Raw genomic sequence first — 27,166 nt, 5'->3', positions numbered from 1 at the left:
TTGTGAGATCTGTATAGGTTTAGTATCTGACTATATACACATTTTTGGATAAAAATAACAAATATTAAGATATTATATGAAGTTGGATAATTACCTTGTTCAGATTCTCTATCTCCTCCCAGGCCACCGGACGGAGAAGCATCTGCCCTGGCCCCCGCGTCAGGACTTTCAGATCCCGCAGCTGGGAGGGAAGAAGAGGAGGCCGAGGATGGCGAGGATCGAAATCTTTTGGGGACCCGGAGATTGAGGAGCTCGCATAAAGTCACCTCATAAGGGAGTAGGTACAGTTTCCACGGGGCCTCTCTTTTGCCACCTCTTTTACGGGCTTGTACCCAGTCCCTTATGAGGTTGACTTTTTTGGATAACCGCAACCTCATATCTCCGAATCTCCTCATGATCTGATCCTGGGTCCTCTGGACGTCACACACCAATCTAACCGCATTGGTGATAGACTCCCAGAGGGCCTTCTTAACAGGCGCATCTGTCAACCTCCTCTTGTTCCCAAACAGCTGGGGATAAAAGTCCTTGACGGCGTGGACCAGTGCAGCGCTCTCCTCCTTGGTGAACCTGGGAACTGACATGCCTGCTGGGTTTTCCAAAATATATATTATTATAATATATACTGCCTGCAGGCATTAGAGAACTGACAAAGATGGCAACGTGTAATGGACTTTTATATGGTGAAGTAAACATGTGTAATAATCAATCCTGCTTAGTTTGATTACTAGTATAGGTATGTAGCACAATATCAATTGAGAGTACTATTACTTGGTAAACCCATATGGATATATGTGCAGTTAATATAGATTAATGTTTCCCTACAAAAAGTACACACTAAAGTATTATCTGTATTATAGGAATCAAAATCAAATGCAATCTTAAAAATAAGCAGGCTTGTAATAATACAAAAGGATATAGGAATAGGTGAAACTTTCATAAGAATAAGTAAGGAATAATTATATTATATTACGTAACATGAGATATTGAACACACAGCAAGTAAGTCTTATCCAATGTAGTATTGATAGATTGTTATAATGGAGAACTTCTGCAGAAATGATTATAGTTGCAAACGTAGTAATGTACCTTGAAATCTGTGAATGCGGTAAGTAAGGACAAACACTTCCGGGTTCTGTGGGCTGCGGCTGCAGCAGCAGCAGAGACACGCTGAAGCCAGCTAACAGTCAGCGTGTGACGTCACGATTCTCCGGTGCAAAGTAAGATGTTGCAACAGGCTGGAAATAAATATTAAATCCGTAGTAGGTAGATCTTGAATGAGGTAACTTGAATTGCTGAAAAGTTTAGATACAATATTAACCTTCCAGAGGTATCAGAGGCTCAGTGTTACTCTGAGGAAAATAACAAAATACTAAGCAAGGTGTGTTCAGTGAACAGGTGTTTTATGAGAGTAAGTAAGATATGATTGGTTGAATTCTAATTAAGGAAACAGTACACCCAAAAGCCTGACATGACTCCCCCCTCAAACAAGCTGATCCTCAGCTTGAAGTCTGGGGCGATCTGGATATCTCCTGTGGAATTGGGAAACAAGTCGAGGAGCATTAAGATTAGATGCGGGTTCCCAAGAGTCATCTTCCTCCGAGTACCCCTTCCACCTAATTAAATATTCCAGAATACCCTTGGAAAACCTTGAGTCAAGTACTTCTTTAACTTCATAGATTTCTGAGTCTTGGATGGAAGTGGTTGGTAGTAATTGGGGTGTGTTATTTCTAGTAGGAACGTATGGTTTGAGGAGGGAAACATGGAAAGTCGGATGTATTCTCATAGATGAAGGTAAATCCAGAGTGACTGCATTCTGATTTATTACCCTAGTGATAGGGAATGGTCCACAGAATTTTTGTGTCATTTTCCTACTAGGAAGATGTAGCTTTAGGTTTTTAGTTGACAACCATACCTGGTCTCCAATTTGATATGAAGGTGGTTGTCTGTGTCTCAAATCATAATAGTGCTTTTGGGAAGTCTGAGCTTTTGAAATGTTTTCCTTGATAACCCAAAAATTGTCTAGAAGTGCATTATTCCATTCATCTACAAGAGGAGAATTGGAAGGAGAAGTACTAACTGAAGTGATGGTTGGATGGTACCCATAATTTGCGAAGAATGGAGATAATTTTGTGGATGAATTGGTTAGATTATTGTAGGAAAATTCAGCGAAGGGTAAGTATGTTATCCAATTGTCTTGCTGGTAGGAACAAAAACATCGTAGGTACTCATCTAACCATTGATTGATTCTCTCAACCTGTCCGTTTGCCTGTGGATGAAATGCAGTGGTGTATTGATGGGTTATGTTAAGAGATTGACAGAGACTTTTCCAGAATTTAGATGTGAACTGGGAACCCCTGTCAGATATCAAAACTGTTGGTACCCCATGAAGCCGAATCACATGTTGTATAAATAAGTTAGCTGTTTCTGCTGAAGTGGGAAGCTTATGAAATGGAATAAAATGCGACATTTTGGTGAAACTATCAACAACTACCATGATGGTGGTATAATTCTTTGATGGAGGTAAATCCACAATGAAGTCAACTCCTACTTGTTTCCAAGGTCTGTCAGATGTTGGAATTGATATTAAAAGTCCATAAGGTAATTTCCGCTCAGTTTTGCTTACTTGACAAGTAACACAAGTCTTAATATAATCTGAAACAGTTTCCTTCAAATGAGGCCACCAATATGTCCTTGTTATAAGTTCGATGGTGCGTGATTCCCCTGGATGTCCCGCTAAGGGTGAATCATGGTGATGTTGTAAAATTTGTTGTCTCAATTCTTTAGGAATATAAATCATATTCTTGTAGTAGTATAATCCGTCCTTCAATTCCAAAGGATCCTTAGTGTCAGTAGGTGAATTTTTTGAAGAGTTCTTTATATCAGTTAGAAAGTCTGAAGTTAATCCGATGAAGCGTTCAGGAGGAATTATAGCAGTAGGATTTTCGTTAGGAATAGGTTCGGATAGTTGTCGAGAGAGTGCATCCGCTTTTCCATTTTTGTTTGCTGGCCGGTATTGGATTTGAAAGTCGAATCTTGCAAAGTAGAGACTCCACCGTACCTGTCTAGCTGATAGAGTCTTGTTATTTTGCAGGTATTGGAGGTTTTTGTGGTCAGTGTAAATTATGAAGGGCATTTTTGCACCTTCTAGTAGGTGTCTCCAAAATTCTAAAGATTTACGGATGGCGAGTAATTCTTTGTCTCCTATTGCGTAATTCCTCTCTGCTGATGTCATACTTTTTGAAAAGTAGGAGATTGGATGTAGAGGATCTTTAGGTGTTTTCTGTTGAGAAAGTACTGCCCCAATCGCAAAGTCTGAGGAATCAACTTCCAATACGTATTGTAAATCAACATTAGGAAATTTGAGTATGGGTGCTTCTGTGAAAGTTTGTTTCAAGAAGTCAAATACTTTGGAATGACTTTGATTCCAATGGAATTGTTGGGTTGAACCAGTAAGTTGTGTGAGTGGTCTCACTATTGATGAAAAATTCTTTATAAATTTTCTGTAATAATTGGCAAACCCCAAAAACCTTTGGAGAGACTTCTTATCTTTAGGAGTTGGCCAATTTTTTACTGAATCAACCTTCTCGGTTTGCATTTGGATACCAGCAGGAGATATAGTGTAACCTAAGAATGAGATAGTGGTATTGTGGAATGAACACTTTTCTAATTTGGCATATAGTTTATGTGTTTGTAACCGAGCTAATACCCAACGTACATGTTTTATATGTTCTGGCAAATTGTTGGAGTAAATTAGGATGTCGTCTAAGTATACTACTAGACATATGTCTAATAAATCCCGGAAGATATCATTAATAAAGTGTTGGAACGTTGCGGGGGCATTACAGAGACCGAATGGCATCACTAGGTACTCATAGAGTCCATAGCGAGTTCTGAATGCTGTGAGCCATTCGTCTCCTTCTCTTATACGTATGAGATTGTATGCCCCACGCAAGTCCAACTTAGTAAAGATGGTAGCATTACTTAATCTTTCAATTAATTCTGGTATGAGAGGTAACGGATATCGGTTTTTTACCGTCCGTTTATTAAGCTCTCGGTAATCTATTATCGGCCTGAGGGAAGTGTCTTTGTTGGTTACAAAGAACATTCCAGCTGCTGTGGGTGAAGAAGAGGGTCTGATGAAACCCTTTCTAAGATTATCTTGTAAGTATTGTTTAAGATGTAATAACTCAGGGTGACTCAATGGATACAAATGACCAACCGGTAATGTTGCACCTGGAATTAATTCAATTGGGCAATCATAAACCCGATGAGGTGGAAGAGTTTCTGCCTCAACTTTACTAAAGACCTCTATGAAGTCCTGGTATGGTTCCGGTATTTGAATCTGTTCTAATTCTGTGTGTAGTATTTTATGATGTGGGAAGCATGTATTTTCACAGAATTTTGATTGGAAGGCAACAGTTAAAGTAGACCAATCAATATAGGGGTTATGTGTCTGAAGCCAGTATAACCCTAATACAATAGGGAAATGAGGTGATGGAATTACATCGAATGTTATATATTCAGTGTGGCCATCTTCAGTAATAACTAATATAGGTACTGTGTTGTGAGTTATAGGACTATTTGCAATTACAGAGCCATCAATAACTTTGATTGAAACTGGTGTTTTCTTTAATACAATAGGTATTTTATTTTTCAATACGGTAGATTTGTCTATAAAGTTTCCAAAGGCTCCAGAGTCAACGATGGCAGAAGTAGCCAATCTATTAAGGTCCCACTGCAAAAGGAGAGTTAGTTTGCAATAAGAAATTTGTTTATCTAGACTTTGAGTATTGTTAATATGAACAAACTTACTCTTTTTATTTTTTTGTAATGTTGGACAATTCATAACTGTATGACTGGGATTTGCACAATACATACAGAGGTGATTAGTTCTTCTTCTTATCCTTTCTTCAGGGGTTAATGGTCCACGAATAACTCCTATTTCCATGGGGGTGACATGCTCCATTGGAGGTGATTTTATGTGTGCAGAGGTGGACATAGTGGCTTTAATTGTTGGATCTGAATAACCACGTTCAGCTTTCCGTTCCCTGAGCCTCCGGTCAATTTGGGTTGAGACTTTTATTAATGCATCCAGGGTACTTGGAAGCTCTATACGTGCTAGCTCATCCTTGACAGGATCAGACAGTCCCAATCTAAATTGGTTTCTGAGCGAAACCAAACTCCATGCTGAGTCTGATGCGTACAGCTTAAATTCAGTGGTATATTCCTCCACTGTCTTTTTTCCTTGTTTTAAACTCCTCATCTTTTGTTCAGCCGTTAGTTGAATATCAGTATCTCTATATAGCTCATCCATGGCTTGGAAAAAATTTGTTAGTGAATCTAGTAGAGGGTCATTTGTTTCACACAAATGATCTGCCCAAATTCTGGGTTCAGATCTTAGAAAAGATATTGTAGACAAAACCCTTACCCTGTCAGTGGGGTAAGTTTTTGGTTTTAAATTGAAGAGCAGGTAGCAGGCATTTTTAAACTGCCTATAGGTTTTCCTATTACCATTATATAATTCTGGCAAGCTTATCTGTGGTTCAGAACTGGGGGTTTGTTGTTCTTTTACCTCCTTTATAAGCTCTCTGAGAACCTGATTTTCTAGTTGTAAGTCCAAGATAGCCTGTCCCATTTTGTCTACCTTTTGACTCAGGTTATAGACTACTTGGGGAATTTCAGCAGGTTCCATTTTCTTTTATGGCTTAGTATTATGTAATAATCAATCCTGCTTAGTTTGATTACTAGTATAGGTATGTAGCACAATATCAATTGAGAGTACTATTACTTGGTAAACCCATATGGATATATGTGCAGTTAATATAGATTAATGTTTCCCTACAAAAAGTACACACTAAAGTATTATCTGTATTATAGGAATCAAAATCAAATGCAATCTTAAAAATAAGCAGGCTTGTAATAATACAAAAGGATATAGGAATAGGTGAAACTTTCATAAGAATAAGTAAGGAATAATTATATTATATTACGTAACATGAGATATTGAACACACAGCAAGTAAGTCTTATCCAATGTAGTATTGATAGATTGTTATAATGGAGAACTTCTGCAGAAATGATTATAGTTGCAAACGTAGTAATGTACCTTGAAATCTGTGAATGCGGTAAGTAAGGACAAACACTTCCGGGTTCTGTGGGCTGCGGCTGCAGCAGCAGCAGAGACACGCTGAAGCCAGCTAACAGTCAGCGTGTGACGTCACGATTCTCCGGTGCAAAGTAAGATGTTGCAACAGGCTGGAAATAAATATTAAATCCGTAGTAGGTAGATCTTGAATGAGGTAACTTGAATTGCTGAAAAGTTTAGATACAATATTAACCTTCCAGAGGTATCAGAGGCTCAGTGTTACTCTGAGGAAAATAACAAAATACTAAGCAAGGTGTGTTCAGTGAACAGGTGTTTTATGAGAGTAAGTAAGATATGATTGGTTGAATTCTAATTAAGGAAACAGTACACCCAAAAGCCTGACAACATGAGATGCACCATGGGACAAGTTATCTGTACATCTGATTGGATAAAAGTTTGAAATATTGTTATAATGTCTGTGAGACCATCCTGACTCAAGTTGTGTTTGTGTGATGAACTCGGATTGGCCGTTCCTTAATGTTTCATATCTTAGTAACTTCCTTACACATACCGCTTGGTGGTGCTGTTACTTCATTTTTCATGTAGACTTATTTGTAACTCATGGGCCTGTCATGCGGATATGTGTGACGCAGATTTAATATCCGTGATCCGTTAAATATTAATGATTAAATTCTCTTTAAAATCTAATACTGTCACATTATTAAATGTTGTAGACATTTCTCGGTTTAATAACGGTCTGTTTCTTTAATACAAATACACATTTAATATTGTATGTCTTTATTGTTCTTAAAATAAATTTGTTGACTTATTGAGAATTATTGACATTGCTCTATTAAATGTCTTTATAATGCACATTGATTGTGTGCTATTGCGTGACATTAGACTAATGGTTAAAGATGCTAATCTGGTCTTTCAAGATGCGTTTCCCACGCAATATTTCTTAATGTTCAAATTCAGGTTAGAATGTCAGTAACTTGGATAATCTGTTTATAAATGTTAAACTACATGTTTGTTTGTTATTAGCAAATAAACCTCGAGCTTGTATTTCTCTGAAGTGCTCATATATGTTATTGTGCAATGGCGTCTTTATTTTTAAATAGACATTACAAACAAACAATTGTATCAAATGATCTGTAGAGATAGAAGATTGTTTAGACTTTAAAATGTAAATCAATTTCTCTTAGTATTTATATATCCTCAACAGAAGAAATTTCAATGCACATGGTTGAGCCAATCACATAAGGCATCTCTGTGCATCCACCAATCTTCATCTACTTAGCCTATCTCGATATGCTTTTCAAGCAAAGTATGTCAAGATAGGAAGAGAAGTAAATACACTATTTAAAGCTCTTAAAGGGACACTGTCCAAACAAATTTAGCGTTGGTGATTCAGATTGAGCATGAAATGTTAATCAACTTTATAATTTAATCCGATTATCAAATGTTAACAGTTATCTTGTTATCTTTCTTTGCAAATCAATAATGATATTTTAGATTACGGACAATTGTTTCCAAAAAACCTGGGTTGTCCTTGACGATTGTTGGATCAATTAATCCAAACAAAAAAAGCAAGTTCTGTCCAGAGTACTGAAGCAAATAAATTATCTTTTTAATGCCTTTTTTTTAAAGTAATGATAGCAACATCACAAGGAGCATTCATAATACGAGACAATTTTTAAAGTTGCTTAAAATAGAATACTCATTCAGAATGTATAAATCATTAATTTTTTAACTGTCTACCTTTAAGTATATTTTGAGTTCATGTCCCTTTAAAGAAACATTTCACAATAATGCTTAAAATATCAGAAACCTAGGCACCTTCCTTTTGCTAAATTAGTCTAACATATGAGTAAAGCAAATTTAGATTAACTTCTAGATTGTTTTACACACTGACTGAAATATATTTATTAAAGGAGGTATTTTGGAGCCTTCAGCTTAGAGGGACATTAAGCTATATGTTATGTATGCATTTTGTATAAGATTCTAATATTTGACCAACTTAATATGTTTTGTTATTCAATCATTATATTGTAATTATATATATTCTTGGATTAAATACATATCTACATAGGCTATTTTGATGCTGATTGTTGGTTGCATATAGATGCCTTATGTAATTGACTAAGATATGTGCATTGATGTATTTTTTTAAAAGTATATTTAAAGACTGAATGTAATTCTATATTACTTTATAAATATGTTTAAATTCTTTTATGATTTTTTTTAAAATCTATACACAATATACTTTGTGAATGTCCCTTTAAGGACCAAAACATTTGGAATGTTGATTTAACATTGTCAAAATAAACTAAAGGGTAATTAAAATTATATCTAGATATTTGATGTCTAACCCAAGAGGTAAGATTTTTAAAAATACATAATATTACTAACTATAGTTAAATGACTCCACTAGAAAATTACATAGATTAACCTGGCATCCAATAACTAGCTTGTTAAAAATATCAAGTTAAATGACCTACCATTTATACAAGTAAAAATTTAAATAATTTCTAAAAAAATGTTTAGAGATACCTAAGGAAGATACAAGATCTTATAAAATTAATTTTACATTCAACAACACTGTCACTTTAATGTAATTGAACCACTTCCCCTTCTTAAAAGTGAAAAAACAAAATTTATGAGAAATTTTGACTACATATCCAAAATTAATTTAATATCTAAGATTTTCAAAAGAAAAGCATCGAAGGATCTCACTCCCCAATTAATGTTATAAAAGATAGTTTAATGTAATATTCTCGGAATCAGTTGATTTTCTAAAATTAATGCATTATTTGATCTTATGCATGTGCTTGTCAAATAGCCAACTACCAGTCATGGGAGTCAAACTTTTTTTTATTGACAGATTATATTGATATTTATTATAATCTGTTCAAAAGAATGTATTTAATAATAAAATGTTTATTATTAACATGTAAAAAAAAAAAAAAGTTTATTGAAAAAATAAAAATATTCCTGGAAGTCATCAGATGCCAATCTGAAATGACAAATAAAAAAATGGAACAAAGTTAATACACACGTTGTCAAATATTCATAAAATACATTTACAATCATCTTGTGTCTATGCTCTAACTTTGTTCAACATTTTTGAAAGATATTTATTAAATTGATTTAAAAAAAAATACAAAACATACACCATTATATTGTTGAATCAAAATTCAATTTAAATATCCAAATTTCTAATTATACATAATAATGTATATCACATTTCAACAATATATGTATGCTGAACATAAATGTAATATTTCATGTCCATTCAAATACCTCTATATCAACTATAATATGTATTCCTTTTTCTGATTGTGATCCCTAAATATCTAATGATGAAATAAGTATGACTAATGTATGTAAGCTAACAATAATCAACATTCTTCCTGTGATTCTTAACTAGCATGCCCCAACCTGGATAATGCATGGTCTTTGAAAGTCAATTCAGGGGTAAACAGTTGATCTTCAATAGGTGTCTTATTCATCAGTTCATTAAATAGAGGACTGGGAAATACCATCTAAAAAAGTAAAATCATCTAAGTGTCTGATTGTGATCCCTAAATATCTACTAAAGAACTAAATATGACTAATGTATGTAAGCTACTAATATTCAACAGTCTTCACTAGCATGCATTGGTACACCAACCTGGACAATGCATGGTCTTTAAAAGTCAATTCAGGGGTAAACAGTTGATCTTCAATAGGTGTCTTATTCATCAGTTCATTAAATAGAGGACTGGGAAATACCATCTAAAAATTAGAAAATCATCTAAGTGTCTCCAATAGGATGTCTCCACAGCCTTATTCTATCAAATAGTTGGCACTTACCATGTGAACATGTCTTTGTATGGTTTTCAAGGTCAGCAGATTTGAAAGATAATGCCAGACATGATCCCATTGGTATACTTCAATTTCAATCTTGGCTTTTTCCCACTGTCAGTCTGGGCAATCTTCACTGTCAGGCTTCTAATTCTTCCCTTTCAGTCTTTAGATTAAGTCAGCTCCCTAATGGAAGAAAAATTTTAATTAAAATTACTACAAGTGTGTGAATCAGTTCTGTACCCCTCTCCCACCCCCCATTTCATAATAAATTTCTGTCACTAGCTTACTAAGCGTGTGTAGCAACTTGTGTTATTTTCTATCAAGTGTGAAGATGAGTCATATTGAGCAGAACAAACCTCTAATGTGTGACATTGAACCATAGTCATTCTAGAGGATCCCTTTCTGAGTATGTACATTTTAAGTAATGTGTAAACTAAATACTATTTTTGAAAGTGTATGCCATATGATGTATTTGTGTACAATTCATGCCAGCAACAGTCCATACATTTCTACTTACCATCTGATGTCCTCTTTAAAAACCAGGTGGCAAAGACTCGCTACAGGACCCAATGCCCAGAGCATCACCTATATTAATAAATGAAACAAATTTTTATCATTTGATGAACAATCCTAACATGTTTGCACAATTCTCTACTTGTCATTTCCCTAGAGTTCACATCTATTGAAAATACTACAGTTTAACTTCTATTCTTTACCGTCTAAAGTGGCGGTTGATGACGTCTGCTCTGACATCGAGGCCCTCGTCCTGGAATTCCCCCTCTAGAACAGGATCATCCTCCTCATCTCTGAGGAGGTCTCTGTCCACCGGGACGGCCTGCAGCATCCCAGCCCGCTGTGCAATATTATGCAGGACGCTACAGGCTACAACGATCTTAGCCACCTTCTTTGGGTTGTACTGGAGTGCTCCTCCAGAACGGTCCAGGCACCTGAATCTCATCTTCAGGAGCCCGAACATCCTTTCAACCACCGCCCTGGTTCTCTTATGAGCCCTATTGTAGCGCTCCTCAGACACATCAGTCGGGCTACGCAAGGGGGTAATGAGCCAAGGCCGGCTCATGTACCCAGAATCACCTATAAATTATGAACAGAACATAATTCAAACAGAATCCTTAAAATAGTATTTTTCTAAAAATCAAAAAATCAAGTTCGATATTATTCTGTATCTTCCCATTTCATCTAAGACATGCTACATATGCATATTTCTCCTAAACCAAACCTTGTGTAAAATGCTAACTACATGGTTACATTGCATTCTCTATCTGAGCATTTAAGGTAAGACATGCTACATATCTGCATTGAACTAAAAGTAGACATTAGCGGAAAGAGACAATGACATGGTTAAATTGCATGAGCTAATATCTTCCCATTTCAGCTAAGACATGCTACATATGCGTATTTCTCCTAAAACAAACCTTGTGTAAAATGCTAACTACATGGTTACATTGCATTCTCTATCTGAGCATTTAAGGTAAGACATGCTACATATCTGCATTGAACTAAAAGTAGACATTAGCGGAAAGAGACAATGACATGGTTAAATTGCATGAGCTAATATCTTCCCATTTCATCTAAGACATGCTACATATGCGTATTTCTCCTAAAACAAACCTTGTGTAAAATGCTAACTACATGGTTACATTGCATTCTCTATCTGAGCATTTAAGGTAAGACATGCTACATATCTGCATTGAACTAAAAGTAGACATTAGCAGAAAGAGACAATGACATGGTTAAATTGCATGAGCTAATATCTTCCCATTTCAGCTAAGACATGCTACATATGCGTATTTCTCCTAAACCAAACCTTGTGTAAAATGCTAAATACATGGTTACATTGCATTCTCTATCTGAGCATTTAAGGTAAGACATGCTACATATCTGCATTGAACTAAAAGTAGACATTAGCGGAAAGAGACAATGACATGGTTAAATTGCATGAGCTAATATCTTCCCATTTCATCTAAGACATGCTACATATGCGTATTTCTCCTAAAACAAACCTTGTGTAAAATGCTAAATACATGGTTACATTGCATTCTCTATCTGAGCATTTAAGGTAAGACATGCTACATATCTGCATTGAACTAAAAGTAGACATTAGCGGAAAGAGACAATGACATGGTTAAATTGCATGAGCTAATATCTTCCCATTTCAGCTAAGACATGCTACATATGCGTATTTCTCCGAAAACAAACCTTGTGTAAAATGCTAACTACATGGTTACATTGCATTCTCTGAGCATTTAAGGTATGACATGCTACATATCTGCATTTAACTAAAAGTAGACATTAGCGTCGGAAAATAACAAATGGTTAAATTGCATCCTATAGCTGAACATGACGCTAACATTTTAAAACTACAGTGGCAATTGTCAAACTAATTAACCATGTTGTGCACAAATACTCACCAACGAGATAACCAGGGGGCATTTGTCTTTCCTCAAACTGTCTCCACAGGGACGACTGAAAGAGGATGCGGGCATCATGACAAGCACCTCCAAAATTCGCATACACATGCATAATCCTCATCCGTGCGTCACAAACATACTGCACGTTGAGGCTATGAAAATGTTTGCGATTTCTGAAGGGCAAGTCATCAATTGGAGCATGCAGCGCAATGTGGGTACAATCAATGGCTCCCAAGACATTGGGCAATTAAGCAATATCAAAGAATTCCCGCTTCAGGCGCCTCCAATCACCATCATTCTGTGGGAATCCTATGTATTGCTTACTGATACGTACCATGGCGTCCAGAAAGTTATCAAACACCCCAGAGAATGTACCTTGAGCCAGGCCATGCATGTACAGTTCTCCGGATTGAAAACTCCCGGAGGCCAGGACGTATAGACAGCTTAGCATCTTACTCATGGGGGGAACAGCAGTCCTTATTTGTATACGTGGCTCCAAATGAGGTTTAAGAAGCTCGTAAAGTCCAATGAGCTGTTCGCGATTGAGCCGATACTTATCAAAAACCTCAAAGTCACTCATGTTTTCCAAGGTGGGTCTCACCCTGTAGACACGAGGACCTCGAACCAGACGACCCCTTCGTCTCGGTCTGAGCCACCGAGGCTGCCTGATTCGACCAACAGCTAGTTCGCCAATAGCAGCACCAGCAGTGTCTACCATGTCATCGTCATCCATCTTTCAAAACAGCGTAACAAGGTAAGCACTTGATCTGATGTGGATCACAAGTGATGCTTTGGCCATGTTGTTTGTGGGATTTATAGTACAATTAGTCCAATGGTAGTGAGTTTGTAATGATTGCTAATTGTATTCACTTGTTTGTATGTGAGCGGCGCGAATGCTTTCACAGTGGGCGTTTTTTTGGTTTTTGCTGAAATATTGTTTTCACCCAATGAATCTCAATGTGAAAGTGTCAAATATCACACATACAGTGCATGTTCATATGCGTAATCAATATTTCTTAAACGCGATCTTATAGTAACAAGCACACGTCCAGGCTAACATGAATGGAAGTGCATAGTTGTGTATAATGTGCATATAATGTGATCGATCAATGTTGCTGCAATATTGTTTGTAAACGATAAAGTAACATCTGCCATCTGTAGTATTGTATATATAAGTGATTGCCGAGCTGTCAATATTGTATGCGTCCCTTTAAAATCGCAATAATAATTCAGAACTTCCCGTCTGCCATCTGTAGTATTGTATATATAAGTGATTGCCGAGATGTCAATATTGTATGCGTCCCTTTAAAATCGCAATAATAATTCCGAACTTCCCGTCTGCCATCTGTAGTATTATATATATGTGATTGCCGAGATGTCAATATTGTATGCGTCCCTTTAAAATCGCAATAATAATTCCGAACTTCCCGTCTGCCATCTGTAGTATTATATATAAGTGATTGCCGAGCAGTCAATATTGTATGCGTCCCTTTAAAATCGCAATAATAATTCCGAACTTCCCGTCTGCCATCTGCAGTATTGTATATATAAGTGATTGCCGAGATGTCAATATTGTATGCGTCCCATTAAAATCGCAATAATAATTCCGAACTTCCCGTCTGCCATCTGTAGTATTGTATATATAAGTGATTCCTGAGATGTCAATATTGTATGCGTCCCATTCAAATCGCAATAATAATTCCGAACTTCCCGGCTGTCATCTGTAGTATTGTATATATAAGTGATTGCCAAGATGTCAATATTGTATGCGTCCCATAAAAATGGCACTAATACTGAAGCACTTCCGGCTGTCATCTGTAGTATTGTATATATAAGTGATTGCCGAGCTGTCAATATTGTATGCGTCCCATTCAAATGGCACTAATACTGAATAACTTCCGGATGCCATCTGTAGTATTGTATATAAAGTGATTTGCGATATGACAATATTTCTTAATTGTCCCATTGAAATTTCCCTAATAATGCTGTTCAAAAGTGTTGTTTACGTATATGTTGTATTGTAGTATTGAGTGTTAAAGTTCCTAAAGGGGCGGTACAGTGGTGAATCTGTGATGTGTATGGTTGAATCTTCTAATGACGTCATGATATTATTAACCTGCCTATGTAGTTCTGAAATCCTCATTGTGTTGTTGTATTGTGCTACATTGTTATTGTGTGCTGAATAAAATCTAAATGTGTGCTTTGTGGTTGTGTGATGGGTGATGCGTGTTATGTACATGTATGTATATATTGTGATTGTGTCCCACATATGCTGACTTCTATATAGCGGTGTGGCATTGTTGTTCCTTCCCATAAAGTGACATCTGTAATCTTGTGTAATGATGTTCTTGTTGTACGTAATTCCTAATGGTTTCTGGTGATGGAATCATGGTGTTAAAAGTACAGTAAAATCCATATGTTGTGTTTTGTGATTCCTCTAGAGAATGTAATGTGTTTTTCCCCCATCATTTGAATGCACATGTATGAGTGAATGTTAAAAGTAATATATGTGCATCCATGAGTGATCATGTGTTAAGCCTATGTAGATATGCAGTTGCTGCAAGCATATGAGTTGAATAACTGAAATGCAATAATAAAGGTAAATGAGAGGTGTTTCCCATTGTGTACTGTTTGTGAATACAAAAAAGTTTAATGAATATTTTTTTACGTTTAAATGTAATTTTATTTAAATAATAATGTGTTACTAGTGATGTTGATTTGTAGTTGATATAATATAAAAGTATGAAACAATTTCATGGTGTTGTGAATATTCAAACAGTAAAATCCATAAATCCACCATAGGGAAATAGTCATTTCTTAATCTATTTATCATAGCTGGGTCTAACGCATGAAATCATGTATTTTCTAGCGCTGGTATTTGGAGTTTTTCTGTCTACGCTATTTGCGTGCGTTAGGGAAATGAGGGTTTCGCGTGCACGAGCATGTCTTCCCAATAGAAGTCAATGGAGGCTTTTTTTTTTCTAAGACTGGTTTTCATCGTAAAGTGAGTGACGTCATGAGCTTTTGTGAAAAAGTAACTAAATCGTGTTCTTTATGTAATAAATCAATTTTTTTTGTATGTCATGTGGTGTATATTGTTTGTATGCATCGATGAGTGTATTTTGTGATAATGTTATTAGTTAGATGTAGGTATATGAGGGTCTTTTCCCGTGTGTCAATGTAAGTCAATGGGAAAATGGATTTGTGTATATTTTTTTCTAACACCCGAGATCTCGCAACTTTGATCCTTTGTATTTGGATGAAAAATTATTAAATCATAAAAATAAATATAGTGTAGTGTTTGTATGAGTGTAAGTGTACTTTGTGTAATATTTGTTTTGTGATTCGTGGATGTTTATTTTGTCGGTATATGTTTACTACTGGGTCTGAGGTGTCGGTAGAAATTTGAGCGTTAGGTGATTTTTGAGTGTCGGTAAATAAACTCTAAATACCGGAGTCCGTAAGAAACCCGCGTTAGGAGCCTCTAACGCTGGTTTTCACGGCTAACGCCGAACTCTAAATCTAGGCCAAAGTTAACATAACTAATTTAAACTCACCCTCTATTTTAAATCTAATTTAGATTATAATTTAATATATGATAATACTTGATAGGAGGTATAGATTATTATTTTCTTGTTATGTTGCTGCTATATTTTTAAAAGCATGTATTGGCACAATTAATAAAAAATCAGCTTCTGTATTTTCAAAAATATCCCTAAACATAACACTAATACAAAAAACTTACAGGATCAACAATGCAACTTTAGCATTAAGCATCTCAAAAAATGCAAGAATGTTAAAGGGACAGTTTTCTTCAAAAATGTTAATGTTTAAAAAATAGATAATCCCTTTATTGCGCATTACCCAGCTTTGCATAACTAATATGGTTATATTAACTATATACTTTCTACCTCTGTGATTACTTTGTAGCTAAGCCTCTGCAGACAGCCCTCTCATCTCAGTGATGTTTATTTATTATCTATTGACTTGCATTTTAGCTAAGTAGTGCCATGTCCTAAACAACTCCACGGGAGTGAGCATGATGTTATCTATGGCACATATGAATTAGCAGTGTCTTGTTGTGAAAAGCTAATAATAAAGCAAGTGATAAGAGGCTGTCTGTAGTGGCTTAGAAACAGGCATACATTTAGAGGTTTAAATGTTGTAAATTATATTAATATAACAATGTTGGTTGTGCAAAGCTTGGGAATGGGTAGTAAAGGCATTATCTATCTTTTTAAACAATAAAAATGTTGGCGTAGACTGTCCCTTTCAGTTTATTTTCTAAAACCCAATAAATAAAAACTCTGTTAATGAAAATGGCACTCACAAATTAGTTGCTGAAAAAATATAAATATATTTATTTATTACTATATCCTCCACACTTGTGCAAACCAAGAAGTCCAAAAATAAACAATATTTTTCCTTTTCCAATACATAAAAGAAAGTGAAGTAATATCTAATTATAAAAACAATGCATTTTGATGGCAGCCCCATTGGAGACATATGACAAGGTAACACAGTGCATCACAGTCCATGAAGAGAGTTACCAAGGGCCACCATAGCCCCATTGGAGACATATGACAAGGTAAAAGAGTGCATCACAGTCCATGAAGAGAGTTGCCAAGGGCCAGCATAGCCCCATTGGAGACATATGACAAGGTAACACAGTGCATCACAGTCCATGAAGAGAGTTGCCAAGGGCCAGCATAGCCCCATTGGAGACATATGACAAGGTAACACAGTGCATCACAGTCCATGAAGAGAGTTGCCAAGGGCCACCATAGCCCCATTGGAGACATATGAAAAGGTAAAAGAGTGCATTACAGTCCATGAAGAGAGTTGCCAAGGGCCAGCATAGCCCCATTGGAGACATATGACAAGGTAAAAGAGTGCAACAGGCACAACAATAAACTTTTAAAAAGGCCAAATGGCAACAATAAAACAAAAAAATCAACATGTGGACGGAGGATTCTTATCTGCCACCTTGGAGCATCTCCAGATCCTCCACTTACTGGTCATCCTCTTCATCGTCCTGTGCATGTCCAGCTCTAGATTCAGGCCTTGAACTTAATCGCATAATTGCACGCAGAGTCAAGTCCTGAACCCGGAGCTGGGCCTGCATGGTGTCGTTCATCCCTCTCAGGACAGCTGCGTTCCTCAACACGGCCTGCTCTACTCTTGCTATACCTTCTAGCATGAGCCATGCTGAGTCACAGCCTAAAATAAAGAATACATTAAATATTAAGGATAATTACACAATAGACGAAAAAATTAGAAAAGATACATTGTCATCATAAAGACAAATCATTCTTTACATCAATTAGTTTAAATTTATTCTTTACACATGAATTAGGTTATTCAGACAGACAGAAATCATTAAAGGGACAGTTTACTCAAACATGTTGTCCCCTTTAATTGGTTTTAGATGATCCACTTATACAGCTTGAGTGTATCAAATCTTGTTAAAGGATTTACATTGTACTTACATTAGCAATTTAAATATTTCAATTATACTGTGGTAGGCACACCTATCCTTAAACATTTTGGCATTGAGGACAAGCTGTGTAAACATAGCAACCTGAAGAAATTACATTCCCACTGGGTTAGACAAGAGATAATGTATCAACATTTGTACATTAATTGTTGGATCCAAGTAGTGGTGATTGGTATATGTAGTGATATCCAATTAAAGGGACACTGAACCTAAATATTTAATTGACTGATTCAGATAGAGCATGACATTACAAATCTTTAAAACTTACACATATTCTTTAAATGTTTGAATTCTATAGCTAGATTTGGAATGCAAGAATGTTGCTTTTTAGGGCAGCCAATATTTGTTTATCAACTTTGTTTGTCCCTGCTGGTTGATGGATACATTCATCCAACAATAAAGAAATGATGGCCAGAATTTTTTTATTGTTTAAATAATTATAGGCATTTCTTTGTTTCAATAAAGATATCAAGAGAATGAAGAATAATTCATAAGAGTAGTAAATTATAAATTTGATTAACATTGCATGCTCTATTTGAATCACAATAGAAAATATTTACCTTCACTGTACCTTTAAGTATCTTATAACGTGGATTTTGAATGATACTTACAGCTGTGCCTGGGAAGGACAATCCGACACCCAGGACAATGAAGGTTGAGACAGGGGGGAGGGATGGGATTGGCTTGGGGAGGGATGGGATTGGCTTGGGGAGGGATGGTATTGGCTTGGGGAGGGGTGAGCTGCCGCTCCAGGGTAGGCCGTACAGCTGGGGAGTGGGGAGTTGGGGTCTGGGCAGCTGTACGGGCCATAATACGGGGAGAGCGGCGAAGGGGGGTGTAGGGGCGTTTTTTGGGAGGGACAGTAAATGATAAATGGGAAGGGCCGGCAGGGGTCTGGGCATGGGCAGGAGTATGGTCATGGGCAGGGGTCTGGGTCTGTGCAGGGGTCTGGGCATGGTCAGGGGTCTGGGCAGGGGTCTGGGCAGGGGTCTGGGCAGGGTTCTGGGCATGGGGAGGGGTCTGTGACTGTGCAGGGGACTGGGCAGGGGCGGAAACCAGATGACCAGAAGTGGTGGATCCATCTGAAAATTTAATAAATATATATTAACATCTCATACATCATGAAATCAAATCAACGCATTTCAAATTGATTATGTTTTCAATATACTTCGAAGTGTGTTTGAATTTGTAAACAATTATGAAATGAGGATATGGTATGCATATAGGCACTCAGATGAATATCAATTACTGTCTGTACAATTATAACATTATTATTGTGTTTTGGCCTGGAATATGCATGTGACATAATGATGGCATGAATTTTAAATATTTTCAATTCAAAATTTTTCATGCTGCCTGATATAGAAAGGGGGCAGTAGTGTATTTGAACAGACAAATAATATTCCTTTTTAAAGTGCAAAAGCTGTAGACTTTGAATGTCTTCAATGAAATTATTTCAAATAAACCAACATGTGTGTATCACTTGATGACTGTTGTCAAAAAAGAACATGGAAACAAACATATGCTATACATCTTCTGAATAACAAATGTGTAGACTAATAAAGTTTAAATTATTAATCATTCAATATTAAAAGAAAATTAATATATAATCAGAAGAGAAAATTATATGTTTGTTTCAAATGTTATGCTTCATCAGAATCATGCTCATAATATTGATTACCAATACACCTTCAATTATATTTAAATGAGTCAATGGACTTACCAGGAGACCGCAAAGGCGGCTCTATGTCACTGCTGGATTCCTGTGGGCTCACCACTCCAACTCTCTCTATGAATGATATAGATATATATTAGGAAACACATTTGGGATATCACTAAATCACATCTGTCTCGAATTTTAAGATTAATCAACTTGAAAATGTGAAGAATAGAGCAGTCATTACACCAGAAAATGCTTGATTGAATCAAGGGGATTCTGTTAAAAATTCTGTATTGAACATATGTTTAATTTCAGACTATATTAGACATCAAAATCATCTCATACGATGCTATTGCATATCTAAATATACCCATTGATCAATGTTCGTAAAAGAATACACACAAACCACATTTTGAAGAGCAGATGTTGACAAATCTAAACAAACACATGTGGCACATCGAGCCATTTGTGCAATGTACAGTAATCTTGTTTAGGACACAACACATATTTATCACAATACAAAACCAAATTGATTATTACAAATATGTAATCATGGTGCTGTTAGAGTATGCTGATATCTATAAATTAACTCCAACAGTGAATATGTGAATTATATATCAATATTGTTTAATCCAAAGAATGTAAAGATGAATTAATCTATTTTGTCTTAAAGGGACACTGACATGATTAATTTAAATCATTGATTTCTCTGTTCAAACTGTTCAAAATGATTTAACATTGACTCCTATTATAATTTGAATGTTGCTACATTTTAATCTTAAAGGCAGATAAGCAATATTGGATTCAATAAATATTGTTTGTTGAAGGTATCCACCAATCATCAATAAAAACCCAGGTTGGTCAACCAAAATTGAGATGCAGATAAACGTACATTCTTGATTTTAAAATACATTTAGCAATAGAATATTTCACATATGATGATAGTATTATATTTAAATGTGTATTAATATTGCATACTCTATCTGAATCACAACATTAATAATTGTAGCTCAGTATCCCTTTAATATAAAATTAAATTGATTTGACAATGTTGGTGTTAATGAATTCTCTACTCCATATGTTGATGTAATGAATGGTATTGAGCATGCAATTCAAATCTAATATGTTATTTAAGTATATCCGAAGAATTATTTAATTTTCATCTATTAAAGGGACATTACATATAAATATTGAACAATGTGGATTTAGTATGTAATGTTCTGTCCATGTTTCTAAGACAAATGTCAATTAAAATGAGACATACCATACTGTGACAAGCCCTGGCTTGAGGATCCAGCAGCAACATCCATATCTGTAATATATTAAATGAGGATTGCATATCATTAATACAAATCATGCCATGTTTAAAATCTTTACATTATTAACAAATCAATTTAAAACTATTAATCCTTTGGTAGTCCCATGAGTTAATTGTTTCCTCAATTAAATTCATGATAAATATATCCTGGACTCTTATTTTCAATCAGTTGTGTTGTTTACTGTATCTTTAATAATTTTTTGGTGTTATTTCATAATAATCAATTGATGGCCATATGTTATAATTTATTTGTATTCTTCTTTTTTTATTAGCTATAATATTGAAAATAAGAATACTGTATTCTTCACTAATATAATAATTCACATTTAATTTTGACCAACATGTGTAAAGCAATGCCACTTACAGCAAAGCCATGTTAACGTGGATGCGAAATTCCATTTTCGCGATCATTGCGCAATGATTCCAAGCGGAATAACGCATCCGTCATTTGAACAACATGTAGAAAGCAATGCCACTTACAGCAAAGCCATGTTAACGTGGATGAGAAATTCCATTTTCGCGATCATTGCGCAATGATTCCAAGCGGAATAACGCATCCATCATTTGACCAACATGTATAAAGCAATGCCACTTACAGCAAAGCCATGTTAACGTGGATGCGAAATTACATTTCCGCTCTGTGACGCATATTCTGTAGAGCGCAAGAAACATCATTCCTATTTCATGTGTCACTAATCTAAAATCAGATATCTAAACATCATATGTAGTGTATGTTGTGAGATCTGTATAGGTTTAGTATCTGACTATATACACATTTTTGGATAAAAATAACAAATATTAAGATATTATATGAAGTTGGATAATTACCTTGTTCAGATTCTCTATCTCCTCCCAGGCCACCGGACGGAGAAGCATCTGCCCTGGCCCCCGCGTCAGGACTTTCAGATCCCGCAGCTGGGAGGGAAGAAGAGGAGGCCGAGGATGGCGAGGATCGAAATCTTTTGGGGACCCGGAGATTGAGGAGCTCGCATAAAGTCACCTCATAAGGGAGTAGGTACAGTTTCCGCGGGGCCTCTCTTTTGCCACCTCTTTTACGGGCTTGTACCCAGTCCCTTATGAGGTTGACTTTTTTGGATAACCGCAACCTCATATCTCCGAATCTCCTCATGATCTGATCCTGGGTCCTCTGGACGTCACACACCAATCTAACCGCATTGGTGATAGACTCCCAGAGGGCCTTCTTAACAGGCGCATCTGTCAACCTCCTCTTGTTCCCAAACAGCTGGGGATAAAAGTCCTTGACGGCGTGGACCAGTGCAGCGCTCTCCTCCTTGGTGAACCTGGGAACTGACATGCCTGCTGGGTTTTCCAAAATATATATTATTATAATATATACTGCCTGCAGGCATTAGAGAACTGACAAAGATGGCAACGTGTAATGGACTTTTATATGGTGAAGTAAACATGAGATGCACCATGGGACAAGTTATCTGTACATCTGATTGGATAAAAGTTTGAAATATTGTTATAATGTCTGTGAGACCATCCTGACTCAAGTTGTGTTTGTGTGATGAACTCGGATTGGCCGTTCCTTAATGTTTCATATCTTAGTAACTTCCTTACACATACCGCTTGGTGGTGCTGTTACTTCATTTTTCATGTAGACTTATTTGTAACTCATGGGCCTGTCATGCGGATATGTGTGACGCAGATTTAATATCCGTGATCCGTTAAATATTAATGATTAAATTCTCTTTAAAATCTAATACTGTCACATTATTAAATGTTGTAGACATTTCTCGGTTTAATAACGGTCTGTTTCTTTAATACAAATACACATTTAATATTGTATGTCTTTATTGTTCTTAAAATAAATTTGTTGACTTATTGAGAATTATTGACATTGCTCTATTAAATGTCTTTATAATGCACATTGATTGTGTGCTATTGCGTGACATTAGACTAATGGTTAAAGATGCTAATCTGGTGTTTCAAGATGCGTTTCCCACGCAATATTTCTTAATGTTCAAATTCAGGTTAGAATGTCAGTAACTTGGATAATCTGTTTATAAATGTTAAACTACATGTTTGTTTGTTATTAGCAAATAAACCTCGAGCTTGTATTTCTCTGAAGTGCTCATATATGTTATTGTGCAATGGCGTCTTTATTTTTAAATAGACATTACAAACAAACAATTGTATCAAATGATCTGTAGAGATAGAAGATTGTTTAGACTTTAAAATGTAAATCAATTTCTCTTAGTATTTATATATCCTCAACAGAAGAAATTTCAATGCACATGGTTGAGCCAATCACATAAGGCATCTCTGTGCATCCACCAATCTTCATCTACTTAGCCTATCTCGATATGCTTTTCAAGCAAAGTATGTCAAGATAGGAAGAGAAGTAAATACACTATTTAAAGCTCTTAAAGGGACACTGTCCAAACAAATTTAGCGTTGGTGATTCAGATTGAGCATGAAATGTTAATCAACTTTATAATTTAATCCGATTATCAAATGTTAACAGTTATCTTGTTATCTTTCTTTGCAAATCAATAATGATATTTTAGATTACGGACAATTGTTTCCAAAAAACCTGGGTTGTCCTTGACGATTGTTGGATCAATTAATCCAAACAAAAAAAGCAAGTTCTGTCCAGAGTACTGAAGCAAATAAATTATCTTTTTAATGCCTTTTTTTTAAAGTAATGATAGCAACATCACAAGGAGCATTCATAATACGAGACAATTTTTAAAGTTGCTTAAAATAGAATACTCATTCAGAATGTATAAATCATTAATTTTTTAACTGTCTACCTTTAAGTATATTTTGAGTTCATGTCCCTTTAAAGAAACATTTCACAATAATGCTTAAAATATCAGAAACCTAGGCACCTTCCTTTTGCTAAATTAGTCTAACATATGAGTAAAGCAAATTTAGATTAACTTCTAGATTGTTTTACACACTGACTGAAATATATTTATTAAAGGAGGTATTTTGGAGCCTTCAGCTTAGAGGGACATTAAGCTATATGTTATGTATGCATTTTGTATAAGATTCTAATATTTGACCAACTTAATATGTTTTGTTATTCAATCATTATATTGTAATTATATATATTCTTGGATTAAATACATATCTACATAGGCTATTTTGATGCTGATTGTTGGTTGCATATAGATGCCTTATGTAATTGACTAAGATATGTGCATTGATGTATTTTTTTAAAAGTATATTTAAAGACTGAATGTAATTCTATATTACTTTATAAATATGTTTAAATTCTTTTATGATTTTTTTTAAAATCTATACACAATATACTTTGTGAATGTCCCTTTAAGGACCAAAACATTTGGAATGTTGATTTAACATTGTCAAAATAAACTAAAGGGTAATTAAAATTATATCTAGATATTTGATGTCTAACCCAAGAGGTAAGATTTTTAAAAATACATAATATTACTAACTATAGTTAAATGACTCCACTAGAAAATTACATAGATTAACCTGGCATCCAATAACTAGCTTGTTAAAAATATCAAGTTAAATGACCTACCATTTATACAAGTAAAAATTTAAATAATTTCTAAAAAAATGTTTAGAGATACCTAAGGAAGATACAAGATCTTATAAAATTAATTTTACATTCAACAACACTGTCACTTTAATGTAATTGAACCACTTCCCCTTCTTAAAAGTGAAAAAACAAAATTTATGAGAAATTTTGACTACATATCCAAAATTAATTTAATATCTAAGATTTTCAAAAGAAAAGCATCGAAGGATCTCACTCCCCAATTAATGTTATAAAAGATAGTTTAATGTAATATTCTCGGAATCAGTTGATTTTCTAAAATTAATGCATTATTTGATCTTATGCATGTGCTTGTCAAATAGCCAACTACCAGTCATGGGAGTCAAACTTTTTTTTATTGACAGATTATATTGATATTTATTATAATCTGTTCAAAAGAATGTATTTAATAATAAAATGTTTATTATTAACATGTAAAAAAAAAAAAAAGTTTATTGAAAAAATAAAAATATTCCTGGAAGTCATCAGATGCCAATCTGAAATGACAAATAAAAAAATGGAACAAAGTTAATACACACGTTGTCAAATATTCATAAAATACATTTACAATCATCTTGTGTCTATGCTCTAACTTTGTTCAACATTTTTGAAAGATATTTATTAAATTGATTTAAAAAAAAATACAAAACATACACCATTATATTGTTGAATCAAAATTCAATTTAAATATCCAAATTTCTAATTATACATAATAATGTATATCACATTTCAACAATATATGTATGCTGAACATAAATGTAATATTTCATGTCCATTCAAATACCTCTATATCAACTATAATATGTATTCCTTTTTCTGATTGTGATCCCTAAATATCTAATGATGAAATAAGTATGACTAATGTATGTAAGCTAACAATAATCAACATTCTTCCTGTGATTCTTAACTAGCATGCCCCAACCTGGATAATGCATGGTCTTTGAAAGTCAATTCAGGGGTAAACAGTTGATCTTCAATAGGTGTCTTATTCATCAGTTCATTAAATAGAGGACTGGGAAATACCATCTAAAAAAGTAAAATCATCTAAGTGTCTGATTGTGATCCCTAAATATCTACTAAAGAACTAAATATGACTAATGTATGTAAGCTACTAATATTCAACAGTCTTCACTAGCATGCATTGGTACACCAACCTGGACAATGCATGGTCTTTAAAAGTCAATTCAGGGGTAAACAGTTGATCTTCAATAGGTGTCTTATTCATCAGTTCATTAAATAGAGGACTGGGAAATACCATCTAAAAATTAGAAAATCATCTAAGTGTCTCCAATAGGATGTCTCCACAGCCTTATTCTATCAAATAGTTGGCACTTACCATGTGAACATGTCTTTGTATGGTTTTCAAGGTCAGCAGATTTGAAAGATAATGCCAGACATGATCCCATTGGTATACTTCAATTTCAATCTTGGCTTTTTCCCACTGTCAGTCTGGGCAATCTTCACTGTCAGGCTTCTAATTCTTCCCTTTCAGTCTTTAGATTAAGTCAGCTCCCTAATGGAAGAAAAATTTTAATTAAAATTACTACAAGTGTGTGAATCAGTTCTGTACCCCTCTCCCACCCCCCATTTCATAATAAATTTCTGTCACTAGCTTACTAAGCGTGTGTAGCAACTTGTGTTATTTTCTATCAAGTGTGAAGATGAGTCATATTGAGCAGAACAAACCTCTAATGTGTGACATTGAACCATAGTCATTCTAGAGGATCCCTTTCTGAGTATGTACATTTTAAGTAATGTGTAAACTAAATACTATTTTTGAAAGTGTATGCCATATGATGTATTTGTGTACAATTCATGCCAGCAACAGTCCATACATTTCTACTTACCATCTGATGTCCTCTTTAAAAACCAGGTGGCAAAGACTCGCTACAGGACCCAATGCCCAGAGCATCACCTATATTAATAAATGAAACAAATTTTTATCATTTGATGAACAATCCTAACATGTTTGCACAATTCTCTACTTGTCATTTCCCTAGAGTTCACATCTATTGAAAATACTACAGTTTAACTTCTATTCTTTACCGTCTAAAGTGGCGGTTGATGACGTCTGCTCTGACATCGAGGCCCTCGTCCTGGAATTCCCCCTCTAGAACAGGATCATCCTCCTCATCTCTGAGGAGGTCTCTGTCCACCGGGACGGCCTGCAGCATCCCAGCCCGCTGTGCAATATTATGCAGGACGCTACAGGCTACAACGATCTTAGCCACCTTCTTTGGGTTGTACTGGAGTGCTCCTCCAGAACGGTCCAGGCACCTGAATCTCATCTTCAGGAGCCCGAACATCCTTTCAACCACCGCCCTGGTTCTCTTATGAGCCCTATTGTAGCGCTCCTCAGACACATCAGTCGGGCTACGCAAGGGGGTAATGAGCCAAGGCCGGCTCATGTACCCAGAATCACCTATAAATTATGAACAGAACATAATTCAAACAGAATCCTTAAAATAGTATTTTTCTAAAAATCAAAAAATCAAGTTCGATATTATTCTGTATCTTCCCATTTCATCTAAGACATGCTACATATGCATATTTCTCCTAAACCAAACCTTGTGTAAAATGCTAACTACATGGTTACATTGCATTCTCTATCTGAGCATTTAAGGTAAGACATGCTACATATCTGCATTGAACTAAAAGTAGACATTAGCGTAAAGAGACAATGACATGGTTAAATTGCATGAGCTAATATCTTCCCATTTCAGCTAAGACATGCTACATATGCGTATTTCTCCTAAAACAAACCTTGTGTAAAATGCTAACTACATGGTTAC

The sequence above is a fragment of the Bombina bombina genome, chromosome 4 (assembly GCF_027579735.1).
Source record: "Bombina bombina isolate aBomBom1 chromosome 4, aBomBom1.pri, whole genome shotgun sequence".
Classification (NCBI taxonomy): Eukaryota; Metazoa; Chordata; class Amphibia; order Anura; family Bombinatoridae; genus Bombina; species Bombina bombina.
Note: the sequence above shows the minus strand (reverse complement) of the source record.